A 5916-nucleotide genomic window follows, 5' to 3' on the forward strand; every position below is an offset into this window, starting at 1 on the left:
CTGCGTTTTAATCAGCGATGGCCCAGGAGACGGCCCGGAGACAATCGTGGCATCACTCAGTGCGCCGCTGCTCACAGATCGGAATAGAGGTTCCAGGGTGCGTTCAGGTGGCCTGACACCGTGCGAGTTAATTTCTAGAAAAATTAAGCATCACTTGGAGATGAGCGGGGACGGGGGTGGTTTCCAGATGGTACAGGGACGGCCCCGGGTGTTGATCCTGCAGGAAACCTTTGCAGAGACTCACCGTGGCCTCTGAACGTTTGTCCAGAATCCCCACCCTCAGCAGAGGCAGGACAGAGGCTTGGAAAGCGAGAGCGGGCCCACATTTAAAAGCGTCTATTTGGTGCCGGAAGGAGGGGGACAGCTCGGGGAGGGCGGCGTGGGGCCGGGAGGGGAAGGGACCATCTAGTCCACACACGTTTCCTGAGCCAATTCCATGGGCCAAGCCAGATGCTGGGCCTCCAAGGTGGGGCCACATGTCCCTGACCTTGAGGCCTGACAAGCACAGGAGGGAGGAGTTCCCCCCTCCTCACCCCACTGGCGGGGAGGGAACCCCGCATTAAGCTGAGCGCATGGCACCAGTCCTGGGCGGGTGAGCTGGTCAGCAGTTTGCAGGTAACAGAAGCTCACAGCCTGGGGGAGGGAGACTCCACACGCCCTGTGAGCCCCCACAGAGGTTGCACTCGGGAGCAGAGGGAGAAACCAAGATCTGGGGGGGGGGCGGCTTTGTAGCAACAAGAGGGGGCGGTCACCCCAATTCCCATTGGAGGATGTAATTGAATGATTCTGCAGGTGGGAGAGAGGACAGATCCACAAGGTGGAGAACGGTAGGGGTGGGTGCAGCGAGTCTGGACAGCAGATGGGGGGACCTTCCCTGCTGGGGGAGGGGCATCTGGTGAGAGGCACTGAGCTCAGTTCAGCCTCTGGGGTCTTGGGAGGCTCCAAGGTCCAGGCCGCAGTTAATATTGCGTGTTCAGTTCGGGCCTTACCAGGGGGGGCGGTAGGGGGGCCGGGGGTGAGAGGCGGGGGCCATGGGCAGGAGGACTCCCCTCTGGGGGGTGAGGTGCTGGAGGCTTCACGGAGCGGGTGGCATTGAAGGTTGGCCATGAAGGATGAGCAGTGGTTGCAAAGTGCGAGAAAGGGCCCACGGTGTGGGGACTCGGTGAGTGTAGGGGAGGGGGAGGCAGCCAGAGGCAGGGCCTGGAAGGGGGTGCAGAGCCCACGGTGAGGAAAGAACCCGCGTGTGGAGAGGGGGTGGTGGCGAGGCGCTGGGAGTGGAGGAAGCGGAGGGCTGAGGCCAGGGGTGCCGCGCTGGGGGGAGGGGGTTCTCCGTGTGGAGAAGAAAACGCTTGGAAGGAAAACAGGAACCAGCAGGCCCAGGTTTCAGGACCAGCCAGACCAGGAAGGAATGTCACAGCGAAGGGGGAGGGGGTCCCCGGGTGTTGAGTGCCACTTGGACCTCAATGACCCCCAAATTGTGAGTCCAGGCCAGGATTCTCCCAGAATTCCAGGCTCAGATGCCCCGTCAGGTCTCCACCCACATTCACTGCCTGAGCGTCTGGGGTACCAGGCACCGTGTGAGGCCAGAGAAGCCCCCCCACCCCCCCGCTGGGCGCTCCCCTGCAGGGTTCCCGCTCCTTCGGGGCTGCGGTGATGCCTGGTGTGTCCCCACTGAAACCAGCACAGTTGCTCCTTCTCCTCAGACCAGCACCTCCTCCTGAAGCCTCAGGTGGGGCAGGGCCCGCGCTCCCCACGCTGGGACCCCAGGAGGCCTGTCACCGTGGGCTCTGCACCCCTTCCAGGCCCTGCCCTGCTCACTCACCTGGCCCGCCACACCCACCAGTCACTTTCTCCCTTTCTTCCAGGAAGGAGCCATCTCCCACCCCCGGAGGTGCAGCCATGGGACGGCGGGGGCTCTCCGGGCCCCCCGTGAGGGGCACCGACCGCGGACTCTGAGAGGCCAACGTGCTTGCCTTCCGGTGCCCTGTGTCCGTTTCCAGACTGAGCCCGTGTGCTTGCTGTGTAAGTAAAACGGAATCACACGCTGTTTCATGCTCTGCCGTTTCAGCAGCTGCTAACACCTCCCTGAAAACATTGTATTTAGTAACCAGTGGGCCTGTGTTTTGGTTTCGGGCTCTTCGCTCTCCCAGCCTCTATCATGCGCCAGCGATTTCTGTGCAAACACAACCACATCTTCGATATATTGTTGGCAGGCTTGGCAATCCCTTTGCCTTCTTTGCCTGGTGGTGATGGAGGCCCTACTTATCCCTGCTCCCCACCCCACCCCCGGAGTCTATAAATAGAGGGAGAGATACACACACAGAGAGAACTTTTAATGCTGCATAACTGCTCAGCTCAAAAAAACTGCAGCCCTAGCCAGTTTTGCTCAGTGAGTAAAGCGTTGGCCTGTGGATTGAAGGGCCCTGGGTTGGATTCCGGTCAAGGGCACATGCCCAGGTTTCAGGCTTGGTCCCTGGTAGCGGGTGTGCAGGAGGCAGCCGATCAATGAGTCTCTCTCATCATTGATGCTTCTATCTCTCTCCTCCCTTCCTCTCTGAAATCAGTATATATATATCTGCCAGCATATTTTCCCAGCCTCCAGGGTTCCCTTAGCCCCTGTGATGGCAGCCATCAGCTTTTAGGTTCCTGTATCAGTTATCTATTTTGTACCTCCTTCAAGGACCTATGAAGGGCAGGAGGGCCGACCCTGCCTATGCAATTGCTAACTGGAATGAATGGATGCTATTGAGTTTTGCCCTCCCATCAATGTCTCTCTCAGGACTCTTCCCGTTAGAATACAGACCACCTTTCAGGTATGTGTGTGTGTGTGGGGGGGAAGTGGTGATAAATGACTTTCCAGTAAATATTATCTATGCACACTGTGGGCACAGCACACTTCCCTACCCCCTTGACATTGAGCTTGACCTTGGGATTTGTTTTGACCAATGAAAAGTTCGCAGGCAGCAGAGGAGCAGTGGGTGGAAGTACACTTGTGTGAGTTGGCTTGCCCTCCTGCCCACCTGCCTTGCCCGATGACTAGGATGTGCCCTGGGTCACCCCCGGTCCAGTAAGGACGAGAGGACACAGAGCAGGTCCGACCCCACTCACACCTTGGAGCTGATTCGTGCTGAACAGAAACAGGATCCACCAAATCCCCACTGACCGACAAATGCGTGAGCAATCAATGCCTTTGTTGCATGCCACTGCGGTCTGCAGCTGGTGGTTAAGCGAGAAGAGTTGACTACTTCAGAAGGGCAGGCTTCCTTTCCTTCCACAACCTCCCTAGTTGTCCTTTTGAATATAAACGTGTCAGTGCTGGTCATCCCCGCCCCCCAAAGAAGAGTATGAACTTGGGGTAGCTTTGCCAGGAGTGAAGGTCTCATTCCACGGAGTCAGGCCCATTGTCTCAGGCTCCCCAGCAAACAGCCCCTATTACTTATCAATATGGTTATAAATAGAGGGAAGCTAGCTCAGCTTCTCAAGCCAGTTGGTCGATCCAAGCTCCAGGCTGGGGCCTGGCCTCCTTAACATCGTGTGCTAACCAGCTGAACCTAACCCTAACCCTAACCCTAACCCTTACCCTTACCCACACACACCCGCTCAGGAAACCTGGCCTCCTGGGGCTCTGTCCAGCAGCCGAGGTGCTGAATCAAGACAGAGGCCCACCCTTGGGAACCCGGCCCCGAGGCGCTGTCCAACCGCAGAGGTGCTGAAAAGAGAGCAGGCCCCCTTAAGGTCTTGGACAGCGGAGCTCAAGGGTCCAGTACTCAGCTGCTCTTCCCCCCTGCCCCGACCACTGTGGTTTTACTTGCCAGTGTCGTCATCCAATCCAACCTCTGGCTCACCCCTTATCATAGCCCCAGGGGGGAAAATTGTTCAACCAGAGTCAAATCTCCAAATCACCCAGATCCTCAATTTTGGACTACCATGCTACAGAGCAGGGGATGGGTTTGCTGCCAGCCATTGCTAGGCAACTGGAAGCCTTCACACCTTCCTCATGCAGCTAAAGGGGCTGTGAAGAGCGAGGCAGCACCGTGGGGCTCGTTCCTACGGAGCAGCAGCGTGTAAAACTAGGGAATCAAACCGCAGGGTGAGGAGGGACTTGCCGCTTTCAAGACATTAGCGATGCTTCAGCCCACACTCTGGCTCGGAGCGAGCCACTCACAAATCCTTCTTATTGCAGAACATTTCAAATATTTATGGAGGGAGAGGCTATAATGAATATCCGTGGACCCATCACCAAGCTCCCAGAATTACCAACTCTTGGCGAATTCAGTTTTATTTTATCCCCCACCCGCTACCCCACCCCTGCCATCAGATTGTATTACAGCGAGTCCTCGGCGTCGTGGGTAAGTACTTCGGTAGGTATCTTCGAAAGGGAAGGACTCTTAACAAGCAGAGAAAACCCCCACAGCACTCTCATCACACTTTAAAGAAATTAACCTCCATTCCTTCAAAACATCCCACAGCCAGTGTGTGTAACCGTCTCCATATGTCACAATTTTTTTCACAGTTTTACTTCCATCAGGATCCAGATAAGTTCCAGACATTGTCACTGGTTGGGATGGTTCTTTGGTTTCTTTTACTCTATCAGTTTTCCTTGCCGAGGGGAGATTATTTGTGCTGTAGAGAGTCCCATGAGCTGAGTCACAGGCATCTGGTGCCATTCACCATGTTCCTCCATCCCCGATATTTCCTATTCGCTAGTAGTTTGATCACACAGCTTGGTCAGATTCAGGTTTGATGTGTTGGTAAAACTGCTTTCCATGTAGTCCTTATCAGTAGTCGCTAATGCTGGTCTCTCTCTCTCTCTCTCTCTCTCTCATTCTCATTCAAAGTTGGCAGCTCTTGATTGCTTATTAGGGATTGCCAATCCACCGAGTGGAAGGGGATATGTTCAGTACATGTCAGTGACAAAGGAGTCACGTCTGGTCTATATCAGGAGCTCTTAAGATGATGAAGGAGCGGGCAGGCACCCCGCGAGGGTGACACACCACTGTCTCTGAATGAGAGGTTTCTGATCCCTTTCTCCTGAAACCTAATCTAAACATGAAGATCAAGTAACAGAAAAGGCCTGGATCCCATCTGGAGAGACGCAGGACACAGGAGGGACGTAATGACGAGTCATCTCCACTCAGCCATGGAGAGGAGCGGTCACGTGTTCGCTGCGGGGGGGAGGAGGGCTGCTCTGGACGAACCAGCCGACCCACTTTCCAAGCCCGACTCGCCAAGATGCTCAGATTCCTGAGGGATTCATCCGATGACGAAGACCATCAATGTCCATCATTAACGTCACGGACTCCGAGCTGCAGGCGGTGGCGAGGGCGCCCCGGAATTAGCATCTCCGCACAGACCGCGCTGGGGCAGAAACGCGTAAACGCCAGTCGGTTGCCTCGGAGCTTTTTTCTTTTTTAATTAACTGGAGTAATTTTGCAATGACCCCCACAGCCTCGTATCTTCCACTGGAAAGCAGCTACGGATCGAATCCATCTTTTGATACTGTTTCCCTCGCTCTGGGGCTCACAGGCGCGGGCTCGGCCCCACGAGTGGCGGGGACTGGAGGCCGTGGGAAGGCGCACAGGACTCACAGACTTCACTCGCACTCAGCAGGCGGGATGAGTGTCAGGAGCATTCAGTCAGGCCCTACATTAGCTCCTGATTTACGGAGCCCGTCTGGCTGCGTGTCTGGGATGTGAGAGGCGGAAGGAGCGTCTGAAGGACTATCAAGAGCCTTTGAGGGCGATGGGTTTGAGCGGCTCACGTTCCCAGACGCCGAGAAAGGGAAGGCCAGGCCCCGTGCGTCTTCACTGTGCACGCAAAGCAAACTGAACCTCCAAAGGCAATGGATTCCGCAGGCCCCCACTCCACGGGGGACCGTGGGCTGTGCACACAGCTTCACAGCCACTGCCAGCCGCA

The 5916-nt window shown here is 56.2% G+C and overlaps 1 long non-coding RNA gene across 1 annotated transcript in view; it reads left to right on the top strand.

The window, feature by feature from the left end:
* Positions 1 to 4818, top strand: part of LOC107181933 — a 6617-nt gene extending 1799 nt beyond the window's left edge. Inside the window, exons 2-3 of the long non-coding RNA XR_001512650.1 lie at positions 1866 to 2022; positions 4184 to 4818. This is a non-coding gene — a long non-coding RNA (uncharacterized LOC107181933). The remainder of the gene's footprint in view (positions 1 to 1865; positions 2023 to 4183) is intronic.
* The last annotated feature ends 1098 nt before the right edge of the window (positions 4819 to 5916 follow it).

The sequence above is a fragment of the Myotis davidii genome, unplaced genomic scaffold, assembly GCF_000327345.1.
Source record: "Myotis davidii unplaced genomic scaffold, ASM32734v1 scaffold274, whole genome shotgun sequence".
NCBI classification, from domain to species: Eukaryota; Metazoa; Chordata; class Mammalia; order Chiroptera; family Vespertilionidae; genus Myotis; species Myotis davidii.